Consider the following 14,907-nt stretch of genomic DNA (forward strand, 5'->3'; position numbering starts at 1 on the left):
AAGTTTTTATTGCTTTTGACACCCCCATAATGCCAATACAACCAAGCGGAAGAGGGTTGGATTCAGTTCTGGCTCATGTATCATCAACAGAATTGTTAACGAAGTCTAACTGTAGAATCTTCAAGCAAGGTGCATATTAATAGCATCAGTAACACAATTCAGGCAAGGGATGAGCTTAGCTTTCAATAAATTTGATTACATTGTATCAAGTGTATTAATTTTATTTCAATTAATTGTATTTTCAGTTAAAATAATTTGTGGAAGACTAGTTATTTCTTTATGGGAGCAGTGTCAAGACTGGAAGGATATAATGCCACTATGAAAACTCTTAATTTATCAACAGTGTATTTGATCTCCCACTCAGAGAAAGCCAAACTTAAAACTCCAGAATGCCATTTTTACTCAGACAAGGTGAGTGAGGTAATATCTTGTTCTGGACCAACTTCTAGTGGTGAGAGAGACAAGCTTTCAAGGCACACAGAGCGCTTCAAGACTGCACTTTTGCTATTACAAAGAAGGTAGTAGTTTATTCAGCATGTGTCTCTATTCAATCCCCAAGTATTGGGCAATAACCAAAAATGAGAGAAAGAAGAAAATGAAGATTACAGGAAGCTTCAGTTCTCTCATTAATTTCTTGAACACAATACAGATAGTGACATTATGACAAAAAGAAGTCAAGGCCCATGCTTTCAATAGTAGCTACCAAATATGCATCCAACCTGGGTTAGGTTTTTTGTGGGGGATGGGAAGGAGGGATATTTTGTTTTTTAGATGTTGAGCACGTGTATCTTCCATTGAGTTCAGCTGGGGTTGTGTATGCTGAGCACTTTTGAAAATCAACTTTGGGCAGTCAGAAATGAAGGCACCGAAAATCAACGACTGCTTTAAAAAATTGTGATACAGCAAATCAGTGATTATCAAGATGGAAATTAACTCCCTGGCTATTCTTAAAACATCTCTTCAAAGCTTATCTTCACTGCTCAAGATTAGCATTCCCAGAGCATTCTGCATTTATTCACAAGATTTACTGTATGCATACACAGTTTGTGCTTTTATTGAGAAACGCTTCAGTTGAACGTACCTGAATAATTAACTTATTAGGCCAGCATGGATAGTGGAGTTTCATCCTCGAGAAAAAGAATAAGTCTTGCCTTGACCTTTATATTTTCAGTTCATCTGGACAGAATGCAGTGAGCACAGTGTTTTCCTCTTTGTCCCCTGAATTAATGCACCAGCTTCACCTCTCTTTCTTCTTTGTCTGAGAAAAGAGCTTTCTCATTCCAAGGAACGCTGTACATTGTTGGATCACCCTTTGAGCAACACTGCTCTCTGGTGAATACAAGCAGTGCACTTCAAAAGAAGGTTTCCCTTCTCACATGCATCTTTAAACACTAATACAGCTGGTCTTCCCAACTGAGAGTTCAAAGTGCCTAAGGAAACCAACTAGTAGTTCATTAGTCTTTCAGAACTTTGCTTAGGAACACAAAAAGACTGTATTATGGCAACACTGCGGCCTCTATAGGTAAGCTGGCTCTTCATTAGACCAAGTATGGGGAGGGAGAGGGAGGGGCTTCACTTATCTATGCAGTCAAGACCCACAGAGCTGGTCAAGAAATGCACACAAATGAGCCTTTTGTCTCCCTCACCCTTTAATGGGCATTGAACCTTTTTCCCTTGGTGCCCATTCTGACCACACAGAACAACTCCAAATAATGAGAAAAGGATTGTAGCAATAAATACTTATGGCATACCCAGGGGTGGCTCTAGGGATTTTGCCACCCCAAGCACAGCAGGCATGCTCTCTGAAGCCGCAGGACCAGCGGACCCTACGCAGGCAAACCACCGGAGGCAGCCTGCCTGCCGCCCTTGGGGCGCCAGCAGAGCACCCCACGCAGCTTGCCGCCCCAAGCACGCATTTGGTGTGCTGAGGCCTGGATCCACCCCTGGGCATATTCATACTAGCTAGTTCAGGAATGGATTACCAGACTTCCCTGGAATCAGGAAAGTAGAAAGGCTAATCCTGTAAAACTGCCCAAGATAACATACCAAGTCTGGAGAGATGGCCCTTTGAGAAATTAACAAGTAGCCAAAACTACAACGGTGGGTTACTCTCGGCCCACTGCTGGAGGAAAACTTGGGTTTTTAGGCTGGTATGCTAGGGAGAACACATCGTCTCAAGTTTCCCTAACAAACAAACAAACAAAAAAAGGACTGTCATGAGTGGCTACATCTACAAGGAAGTGTTTTTGAAAATCTCATTGCCCCAGCCTTAGTACAGGTCCTTCACGGGTAGAAGTGAAAGTAAGACTGTCTGTTGGCATTTTCACTACTGTTTCTTGTAGCACGGCAGGTTTAGACAACACAGTGGTTCTCAACCAATTTACCATTGTGGGCTGCATTTGTGGCCCACAATGTGTTATGTGGGTTGCATCCAATACCACCTCTGTGGTGCTGAGGATGTCACATGAGTCACATCTCTGTGCTGACTGGGCCCCCGCATGCAGCCTGTGGGTTGCAGGCTGAGAACCACTGATAACACAATGGGTCGAACTGCTAGTGTCTTCTCTACACCAGAATTCCCACCTTTGCTAGCATCTGTAGAGCTGCAGCAGTGCTAAAGCAATGGAGAGATTTTTAGGAAATATTTCAGTGTGGACAAAGTCCTGGAAGCAAGAGTAGCCCAATTTGTGGACTAGTATGATAGCAAAGACTGGTGTGTATTAATTCCTGATGCGTGGGAAGAGGCAATGCTGATGGCAGGGACTTATTTTAGATTTGGTTCTTTGCAGAAGCATACCCCGACTGTTAAGATCTTTGTTTACCCTTTACCTGCTGTGGTGTTCAGTGTTTTTGAGAGCAGTGGGTAACCATCTAAAATGTCATTGGCCTGTCTTACTCACAGTGCATAATACACAATGATTAGCACAAGTACTATATAATTTATTTCTTCGACTACAACTGTCAGAATCCTTGAAGCAAATCACTACCCACAAAGATGTTACATGAGAATATTTGTGTTGTGTTTAGACTTTTTGAATTATTTTGCTCACATGAATATTTCTCTTTCATCCACAACATTTTCAACCCCATCTAAGAGGTGTCTGTGGGAGGGTGGCTTTCAACACCTAAAGTACTATTCTGAGCCAAATCCTGTTCAGATTTCCCTCCTAACAGAGCTTAATACAATTTAAAAGATTTGCATGCTTCTTTTTAGGTATCTGCATAATGTGCAGCACAGGCCAAAGTTTAATATAGGGAAGATTGGGAGCAGAAATCACACCCTCCCAAAATCTCTTTATTAATGGTAATTGTCAAAATGTGGAACACAGTTGATGGAATAAGTCAATTTTATTTATATATAAGCCAAATAGCACTGGATTTGGGAAATGGGCATACCAGATGAGATGCTGCACAGATTTCAGGCAAGAGCACTTATTGTATTATGAAGCAATTATATAACATTAAATATTCAGAGTCCTTTATAAAGTACCATCATGTGCTAACCAGAAACAGGGCCTGATCTGAATACTTGGTCTGGATCTGAACCTCTTCCCCCAAATGCAGAAGTTTGGATCTGGGGAGCTTGGTTCTAGCACCTCTCTAGTACCAAGATTTTATGATGTCCACCCTCTTAATGCCTACTTCTTCACTGTAATAGAGGATTAAACTTGAAGACCATGAAAAAAAAGCAAACACTCACTGCAACAATTAGGGTTCCAGTCCAGCACATGCACAATTACATGGACTTCAGTGGGATGACTCATGCTTAAAATTATACACATGCTTAAGTTCTTTCGCTGAATCTAGGCCTAGGATGCATGCAACTATATGACATTAACTGAAGCAAGTGAAGAAAGACTAAATGAATAAGGGTTATGTTGAAAAAATAGACTGCTATTTTTGCAGTGGAAGCATGTGACATTTATCTGTTAACTGATGCAGAAGGCTAGTGAACTGGAGCTGAGCTTGAAATGTAGCATGAAAATCATTTCACACCTTCCAAAGTCATCCTGTGATGTGCTGTGAAGCTGTCTCTGCTATAATGCAAGCATCCCATTCCCATGTCATTTCCTCACAGTTTCAGTATTCTATCTCCCTTACTAGCAACAGAATAGAAGATAAGAGATGGTGATCACACCTTCGGAAACCTGAGATTAAAAAGAAATGGTATTGACAAACAAATCTTTAAAAAAACATAAATCATGCCCAATCCTTTTTAAGAATAGAGAGGATAGAACAAAAGTAACTTTACTTCCCTTGCCTTTAGACTCAAATTTCCACTCTGTTGGATGTGCCTGAAAAAAGAGTGACAAAGCTGAAGATGATATATGAAATAATATTCTGCCATCTATCTGTGCAGGGAAGTCAATGGCACCTTGGCACCAATGATGGTAAAATGGTGACAAGCCTGTCAGCTAGCACCCTCTCAAAAAGGCCACTCACAGTTGGTGCAGTATGGATCTGCTTGCCTTTGAAGTAGGCTATATGAAAGAAATCCTGTTGCATTTGTGTGCCATCTTCATCTCTTTAATCCGGGTGAAATTCAAGGTGCCCTTTGTGATCTAGGAAGCCTAAAGGGCCTGAACCTCAACTATGGTTATGGCTACATTTGGAATTTCAAAGCACTGCGCTGCGGGAGCGCTGCCGCGGCAGCGCTTTGAAGTGTGAGTGTAGTCAGAGCGGCAGCGCTGGGAGAGAGCTCTCCCAGCGCTGCATGTAAACCACATCCCTTATGGGTGTAGCGTGCAGCGCTAGGAGCCGTGCTCCCAGCGCTGCTGCCCTGATTACACTGACGCTTTACAGCGCTATATCTTGCAGCACTCGGGGGGTGTTTTTTCACACCCCAGTTGCAGCGCTGTAAAGTGTGAGTGTAGACATCTTCCACTTCTATGCCCTTTAATGACGATGCTTGATTTTAAGAGGACTTGGGAGCCTATCTGCATCTCCTGGTGCCTAAATACATATACAAATCTGTCCCTTTGTTTGTAAAGAGCCTAGTACAACAAGCTTCTGTTCTTGATCCCGTAAGACAAATAATGTATGACCACATTTTATTTGCAAAAGGTTGGTATTGCTATGGCACAAGACTGACTCTGGGAAAAGCAGAATGTTTGATATGATTTGAAAAAGCACTTTCACTCACTGAAGCAATCACAGCTTAGTAATCAACATATGCTTCCTGATGCAAGCTGTAATCTATTGTGCTAATACCCTCATTAAATTCTAGTCTCACCTTTTGACTAAAATGATAGGTCTTTTAGTGCTTCCAAGCTTAAGATAATTTTAGAGGGGCCATCTAACAGTTCTGTTAGTTTAGAGGTGGGAAAAAGAATAAAATATTACTTAACTAATAAAGATTGGAGAAAGGATATATTTTATCACAGACACACTGTCAAATCCTTCTCATTTTATTCATACAAGTCTTGGCTTCGCTGTTGATATATGATGATGGGATAAACAGAAATAGAATTCTGAGAATAGATCCTCCTTTTCCAAAAGCACAGGCTGCTATCACTTGATCTGAAGGAGAATCTCCAAGTCTTAGTATAATACCAACAGACCCCGCTTGTTGGCGGGCAGGATTAAACCTGGGACTTCCAGAGCTTTGTGCATGAGCCTCTACTGCAGGGGTAGGCAACCTATGGCACATGTGCAAAAGGTGGCATGCAAGCTGATTTTCAGTGGCACTCACGCTGCCCGGGTCCTGGTCACCGGTCCGGGGGGCTCTGCATTTTAATTTAATTTTAAATGAAGCTTCTTAAACATTTTAAAAACTTTATTTACTTTACATACAACAAAAGTTTAGTTATGTATTATAGACTTATAGAAAGAGACCTTCTAACAACATTAAAATGTATTACTGGCACACGAAACCTTAAATTAGAGTGAATAAATGAAGACTCGACACACCACTTCTGAAAGGTTGCTGGCCCCTGCTCTACTGCATGAGCTAAAAGCCAACTGCCTGTTAGCTAAGACTGTAGAGCAAACTCATTAATCTCTCTCTCTAGTGGTCTTGGTGCCACTAGATGGGACAGAACACCACACCCAGAAGGTGTGTGGGTTACATTAGCACCAGTGGGACCATTCACAGCCTAAGAGGAAGAGAATTTGGTCAATAGAGCAGAAATGCACAAAAATTGTTCCTATTTGTGGAAACACGTTTTGGGTTTGTTTTTTTTGTGCTTGTAACTCTAGGAGCTGAATGATGGAACATTCTCCACGAGGGGTTTTCAGCTAAGAAATGAGCTTCTATCCTTGGTCCTAAATAGTCAGGAATCATTGAACTTTCAAACATACTGCAATGCCTATCAGTTTGTCTGTGAATGGATGAATAGATTGGGTTGCATAGAGATTGGAGTTTTTCTTAGGGAGTTGCTGCTGATTCTGTTTATTGGATTATTTAAAATAATGTCAAAGGCACCCAGTTTAACAGGAAGGTACCCTCTCATGTGTTGTAAATTGAAATAGATACATAAAATAAGATTATTCTTCTGAATGCTAATATTGGGGGAAATTATAAATCACTGAAAACAACTATTAGAAATAAACTGCCTTTTACTCTTAGTCATAGCTACAAGCACTGGAACTGTGAGGCTATAGCGTATGTGTGTATTTAAATATGCAATATTGTATATATCTTTCCTGTATCCATGAAGTTCCAAACAATAGAAGCAGCATAAGGGCTGGCCCTATTGCTACAATTGGAGCAAATGCACATCCAAGGTGGAGTTTTGCACTAATACAGTAAAATATTCTGCATTATGGTTTTCAAGTGAGGAATGAACCTCCAGAGGTTCTTTTCTAATAAGTTGAAATGCTTACCTAAGGGCTTGCCTACACTGGCACTTTACAGCGCTGCAACTTTCTCACTCGTGGGTGGAGGGGGTAAAACAAAAAACAACAAAAAATCAACCAACTACACACCCCTGAGCACTGCAAGTTTCAGTGCTGTGAAGTGGCAGTGTAGAAAGTGCACCTGCACTGGGAGCCACTCCCCTCATGGAATTTTTGTTATTGTTTTTTGGCAGTTTTTTTACTAGCAGTGCTGCAACTACACAGCCATGTGCTTTAGCTTTGCTGATTAAGACATACCCTAAGGTTTCCAAGCCATGTGCTGGATAGCTTGTGTTTGAAACAAAGGAAGCACAGGCTGCATGGCAAGGGACTATAAAAGGCAGCTACATCTTCTCCATTTTGTCTTCAATCCTGCTTCTTACTTCTCAGAAGAACTTTGCTACAAACTGAAGCTCTGAATAAAGGCCTGAATGGCCCATCCAAGCTGTGTGGCCCATTCCACTAGTACTGTTAGGAACTTGATATATGGACTTTGAAGTCTTTGTATGTATGTGACTATTTTACTTTATCTCTTCTTGTTCTCTTTTTTCTTTATAATAAACCTTTAGTTTTAGACACTAAAGGATTGGCTGGCAGCATGGTATTTTGGGTAAAATCCAAACCTATACTAACCTGGTAATGTGGCTGACCCTTCGGGTCAGAAGAACATTGTGTATAGTGAGCAGAGTTTTAAAATAACTTCTCACTGTACTGGCCCTAGGTGCTGACTGAGGGCCAGAGAACTGCAATGCAATAAAGGGGGCTGTGAGATTTTCTCCCCCTCCCTTCTTGATAACCAGTATGGAGAAATCAAAAGCACAGTTTGACTGGTTGTGGAGTTGAACTTCAGTGTTACCCACTAGTCTTGGAAGTAGCTACTCCCCCTTTTGCAGCCTGCCTTGACCTTGGTATTTCCAGTGAGGGCTACCCCAGGTACACAGGGTCACAGCCAGCACATCAAGACCACTGCAGAGACTTTAATCTCTTAATAGATATCAGATGTAGGAGAAGAGCACAGAGCTACCTATCGGTGTAAGAAGTGAAAGAGGGAGGCCCTTAAAGAAAAATTCCATTTTGGTAAATATCTAAGTCATTCATCCAAATTCCCATAGACTTTTACTAGTTTATATGGAGCAGAAATAGGAAGAGCAGGCTGTTCATAGCTCAAGATGGAATAGATCCATGATTATATGTACTGAGACTTTAGTAAACAGATCTTTCCAGGAATAATTTAGTTTCTTGCCTGCTAATCTAGCACATTAATAATAGGCTAATATGGATTAGCCCAATTCTCAATAGCACTTTCATATTATATTTGTCTGATTAAAAAAAAAAAAGGACACCAAAACAAAACTCTTTTTTTAAATGCCTAATGTGGGGAGTATTAAGAAAACTAAATTTTGGCCCTTGTGCTAAAGTTGCCCTGTATTCTTTAGCATACTTTTACAAATGCCAGAGAGAGTAAATACTATTTAACAAAAATCTCTGCACCCTTGTTATTCAAAACCTTAGACAATGTTCCACATACTTACTATGATAAAGAAGCAAACAGTGTACTGAAATGGATCACTGAAACATTGACAGTTCACAAATATCCTCTCAGACTCCTTGATCTAACCAAACAAAATCAGTTAAGTGTTTATTTATAATTGCAGGCCAGCGTTACAGTAAATTAGGCAAACAATTCACCATCAAGAATAATTTGTTCAGGGCCCTGTTCTGTGAACTGGAAAGTAAACATTAAAAATCAAAGTTTTTCCTCCAACCCTGAGCAAAGAATGATGGAGAAATAGTGCATCTTGAAGCAATGCTCATGCTCCAAAACGTCTGTTAGTCTGGAAGGTGCCACAGGACTCTCTGCTGCTTTGAATAAGCAGAATTTAACAAAAATATAAATTTGCTATATTAGTACTGGCTACAATTTTCGATTCAGTCTTAGAAAGCTATTACCCTATTTAGGAATCAAAAGCTGTGCATGGGATTAGTTGCTGTCTTTCATTAGAAACAGGGGGAGCTTGACTACAAATGTTTCTTGGGATCCTTATAGAAAGATACTAATCAACTTTCTGACAACCGAGTTTTTCCAAGGAGACTTTTCAACTCATACACTTAGCGCTAGGTGCCATGGAAACACTGTAAGGAATCTACATACTTCAGAGGAAGGGGACAAATCTAGCCAATTGTGCAATTCTGTATATTGGTAGGAGGAAGGGAGCATACCTGTGATCCCGAGTCCTGCGTGTGATCACTTTACATCAAAGATCAGATACGACTATGGATTGGCCATAGTGCAATAGCCCCTCCACATGTAGTACTCCCATTGAAGTCAAATGGCATTCTTAATAAATTAATCCAAAATTATCATCTCCACTCTGAGAGTGGAGGAGATGCAAACACAGTGGATTCCTGACTGGGATAGGGGGTACAAAAAAAAAAAAAAAGCAAAGTAGAGTTATTTCTGCAACATCTTTCCTCTGGGCCCTGTGATAACCTTTCTTCGGGCTGCGGCATACACATTCTGGGAGGAAGTGAAATGGGGCAGGAGGAAGGCAAGGGGTGCTCTTACACAGTGGCATCCCACATATGAATTATTATTGAAGTAGGGGGAGTTTTTTTATTTCATTCCTATAAAGGGAATTGACTCATTCTGTATGCACAGTGGCCACTCATGGGTGGTGTTTCGTATTATTTTTGTTACAGTAGCATCTAGAGGCTCCGTCTGAATCAGGGACCCACTGAGCTAGGCCCTCTACATACACATCATGAGACAATCCCTGATCTGAACATCTGACCATCTAGATAGACAAGACAAACAGGATGGGAGAAGGGAGGTATTCTTATATCCATTTTACCAATAGGGAACGGAGGTACAGAAAGATTACATGATTTGCCCCCCCCCCCCACAAAAGAGCCCCAGGGGGTAGATGACAGAAGCCAGAACTGAATATAGATCTTGTGAATCCCAAGCCAGTACCTTAATTACATGACCATTGGCTCCTCTACAGAGCTATGGTAAAGCTTTCTGGGATCAACAAAGATAGAAAAAAGATGATTCATTGTTTTATTTCTTTAGCTATGTTAACATGGAGGGAGAAGGGAAGGATCCCTTATGGACTGAAATTAAAAGGCATTACCTTTATGTTTCACTTTGCTCATTAATTCTTGGCCACTCATCATCCACACACAAGAGTAATGCTTGCTAATGAGACTTGTGCATAGGGAAAATACACAGACAGTTAATAAGCTAGTCCTATAGTATACATTTTTCCCTGTGTAATCTCTGCTTTAAAAAATTGGCATTTCAGAAAAACTTTCCATTAAGAAGAATATGGTGCCATTTTTTGTTTGTTTTGTAAAGCGTCCAAGGAACAGCCTTTGTTTGAAAAGAAAGTACTTTATAACGCTGTTCCAGTCTCATGGAAGGTGAACCCTCCAGAAAACAGTGCCAAGGAGGAGTCATTTTTGCAGTCTCTTTTGAGGAGGAGCACATTTAATGTCCTTGTGTGACAAGTGTAAAGGATTAGGACTAATGTGTGAACAGCAAAAAAAAAAAAAAAAGAAAAAGAAAAAAAAAAGTTCTTTATCTTCAAGGTCCAGCAAAGCTAGACAGAAATGCTTGTCATCACCAGGAAGTTAGCAATCTGCCATAGAAGCAATCTGCCATAGAGACTGAGCGTATGTCCAGACTACCCCGCCGTATCGGCGGGTTAAAATCAATTGCTCGGGGATCGATATATCGCGTCTAATCTAGACACGATATATCGATCCCCGAGCGTGCTTACATCGATTCCGGAACTCCATCAACCCCAACGGAGTTCCGGAATCGACACGGAGAGCCGCGGACATCGATCCTGCGCCGTCTGGACGGGTGAGTAATTCGATCTTAGATATTCGACTTCAGCTACGTTATTCACGTAGCTGAAGTTGCGTATCTAAGATCGATTTTCCCCCCCCTAGTCTGGACGAGCCCTGAGACAGGATATACACTATAACTGAGCTCTTCCCCTCCCAGACAGTGCAGTCTTCTAAAGTGCTGTACCCTCCACTCCCACAAACACGTAGTCCAGAGGTTCCCAAACAGCCAAAGTAAGTAATGCAGTTCTCCTAACTATGCCTGTGTAAGTCCTACACCTCTTGTGGAGTTATGATGTCGGTGTAGTAGGGCACTTACATTGGCAGGACAAGGCTGTAGTGTGCATTCTGACATAATTAGGTTGATGTAAGCTTACATTGACCTACCCGTGTAGTGTAAACTAGGCATGTTTCCTTCAGGTAATAGTGAAGAAGTAATGGTTTACAGCAGGATTGGGCCAATACACATAAATGTATTTCTCAATGTTTATTTGCAATTTTTAGTATATTTACTTCAAAGTTGTGCCTACAGGATCGTAGCATCTAGAAATGGAAAAGATCCTTTAGATCACAGAGTTCATCTCACTGCAATAGAAAATGTTTATGTCACAGTTTGACATAATAGCATCAGTGTGCTTAAGAGAAAGAGCAAGTCCCAGAGCAGTTTGTAGTATACAAAACAACTTCTACAGCCTCTAGTGTGTTTCTGCTCAATAGGGAGAATAGGCTGGAATTCACATTAGGATTATTGCTAATATTCTCTTTTCTGGAGTAAGACAGACTTTTGTTGGGCCTGTCATTTTTACAACAGTTTTAGTTTTGCAAATGACTTTCCATTCTTGTTCACAAGCAGTAATTATTGCACAAGTTACTGTATGTATGTATTTAAAGAGCATCCCTAGGCTATGACACTCCCTTCCGATATTTCACACTTCCTGTCTGGTCACCCTAGTCGTACTGAATAAGGTGCATGAAGCCAACAAATATCTCCCATAGCAGTGCTACACTGAAATCCAGTAGAATTGCTATATGAAGCATTTTAGAGCTTGATAGAGCAGCATAATCTTCTATTCTGTGGCATTACTATATTCACAGACTCTAAGTACATAGATGGGGAACAGAAATTTAACAATAGAGGGCTGTTCATTCTAGCAGATAAAGATATAATAAGATCCAATGGCTGGAAGTTGAAGCTATACAAGTTCAGACTAGAAATAAAGTAAGGTGCAGAGTTTTAACAAAGAGAATAATTAGCCTTTGGAACAAGTTAACAAGAGTTGTCTGTGGTGCAGTCTCCATCACTGGGAATTCTTAAATCAAGAATAGATGTTTTTTTCTACAAGATTTGTTGTAGTTCAGACAGGAATTATTTCAGGGAAGTTCTATGGCCAGTATTATTCAGGAAGTCAGATAGATTATCACATTATTCTATCTTTATTAATCTAAGGATAAGAGAATTCAGTGCATTAACAAATTGCTGGAAACAAAAATTTATCCTGTAATAATTAATAGAAACTAAAAATTCATTTAGTTTTCATAGAAAGTTCCTTTCTAGATATTTTTGTGTTTTTAAATAAAAGTTTTATACAAATACAAGGTATTACTTTTATCAGAGGGATCCCATAGTGATATATAGACTATATTCAGGGATTGCTTAATTCACCATTGCTCCCCCATCAGAGGTACTACCCCTCCCTGACAACCCCATACACCCCATACTCCTAGGAGTAGCTCATCCACTTTGGTCCCCACTTGACACCCAGCTCTCACCTGCGGCTCCAAGTAGCTGTCAGTATGTGACAGCGGCCACACCCTGGAAACCGTCTCGACTGGCGGGCTAAACCAGGTGAGGGTAGCTGATGAGTCTGAGACCCTCGGGGAGTTACGACCTGTCTACCCATTGCATGCAAAGGCTGGATCCGGCTGACTGAGGAAACCTGTTCAACGGTCAGGAAGGTGGTGACAGCAAGCGTTGTGGAACACTTAAGAGCACAACAAGGCACGTAGGCGTCCTGGTCATCCACTGCACCCTGCCCTATCTCCAGCCATCTCGACTCTTGTCCTGCCACTGGATACAGATAGGAACTGGGAACAGAGAGTGAGGTTGACATTGCACAACTCTCCCTCACTTTAATCCAATTCACGCGCAAGTCTCGACATCATATCATATCACATCATATCAAATCCTGTGACAATGGGAAAGCGACGAAGCAGCAGGTGTGGATACACTGGGAGCTGTAGCCGCGGACCTGCACACAGGTGGCTCAGGTATAATGGTCATTCCTCACTGACTGAAGCAGCAGTGGAGCTCGGCATCTTCCTGAGCGACTGAGCAGCCCTATTCAGGATTGCACTGCTCACCTCACAGAATGAGGAGTGGGCTAGAAAAATTGCCCTAAACATTGCCTGCTTCACCTTACCCTGGCCAGCATACCGGGGCTGGCGGGGATCCCACAAAAGCAGTCAAACAAAAACAAAACTTAGAGTGACACCGATCACCATTGGCACATGGAATGTGCGCACGCTACTGAACAACATCACGGCAGACAGACTGGAGAGAAGAACAGCACTTGTTGCCAGAGAGCTCGTACGCTACAACATTGACATTGCAGCCCTTAGCGAAACTCGCCTTGCTAATGAAGGACGGCTGTCCGAGTCAGGCAGAGGCTATATATTTTTCTGGAGTGGCCACAGCAGTGATGAGTGTTGCGAATCTGGAGTTGGCTTCACCATCAAGAATCATCTTGTTTGGAAACTTGCCAGTCCCTCCAAGGGTGTGAATGACTGATTCATGACAATGCAGCTTCTGCTTCAAAAAGGAAAACAAGCTACTCTGATCAGCACATATGCTCCCACAATGACCAACCCAGAGGATGTGAAGGATAAATTCTACAAAGAACTAGATGCTCTGCTATCATCAGTGCACTGCACAGACAAGCTGATCCTGCTTGGCGATTTTAACGCAAGAGTCGGATGCAATGCCGCAGCCTGGGAAGGAGTCATCGGGAAAAATGGAGAGGGAAAGTGTAACAGCAATGGCCTGTTACTGCTGAAAACTTGTGCAGCACATGACCATCTGATCACCAATACGGTCTTCCACCTCCATACCCGTAACAGGACCTCGTGGATGCATCCCCGTTCCAAGCGCTGGCATCTGATGACTATGTCATCATCAGGAGAAAGGACAGACAAGACGTCAGGGTTACAAAAGCTATGTGCGGCGCTGGCTGTTGGACGGATCATAGGCTCATAGTATCCAAATGAAGCTCCGTATCATGCCGAAGAGACGACCACGAGGCTGTAAGGCTCTCAAAAAGATCAACGTGTCGAAGCTGAAGAACAGCCGCATCACTGAAAATCTAGCGGAAGACCTAGAGAATGAGCTTGCTGATCTTCGTATTGAGGATGACGTTGAGAAAGACTGGGAGCGATTCCGCAACACTGTCCATACAGCTGCATCGAAGGTATTGGGGCCCTCCACACGCAGGCAGCAAGACTGGTTTGACGAAAATGATGCAGAAATCCAGGCCTTACTTGCTGAGAAGCACTGCCTGCATCGTGCATATCAAAATGATCCATCCTCAGCGGCAAAGAAGACCGCCTTTATCAATGCTCGCAGAACAGTACAGAACCAACTGCGCAAAATGGGGGACTTGTGGCTGAGCGCCAAAGCAGATGAAATACAGGTGTATGCGGACAGGAACGACTATAAGCAGCTCTATGAAGCCCTCAACACACTCTATGGTCCACAGTCTTCTAGGAGCTTTCCCCTCCTGAACTCTGATGGCACTGTGCTTCTTACAGAGAAGACACAGATTCTCCAGAGATGGGCTGAACATTTTGAAGCAGTTCTCAACTGCCCCTCAGTCATCAATGATGAGGCCATTGACAAGATGTCTCAGGTTGCAGTCAATGACTCCATGGATGCTTCACCAGAAGAGGACAAAGTGAAGAAAGCCATCAACCAGCTATCAAGTGGCAAAGCCCCAGGGTCAGATGCCATACCAGCAGAGGTGTACAAAGTCGGTGGACCCGTGCTGCTATGGAAACTCACTGAGTTGTTTCAGTCCTTCTGGAAGCAGGGATCCATTCCACAGGAATTTAGAGACGCGTCCATCGTGCACCTCTATAAGAGGAAGGGCAATCGCCAGGTATGCAACAATCACTGTGGAATCTCGCTGCTCTCTACAGTGGGGAAAGTTCTTGCACGGGTTCTGT

Source organism: Gopherus evgoodei, chromosome 3 (assembly GCF_007399415.2).
Source record: "Gopherus evgoodei ecotype Sinaloan lineage chromosome 3, rGopEvg1_v1.p, whole genome shotgun sequence".
Lineage (NCBI taxonomy): Eukaryota > Metazoa > Chordata > Testudines > Testudinidae > Gopherus > Gopherus evgoodei.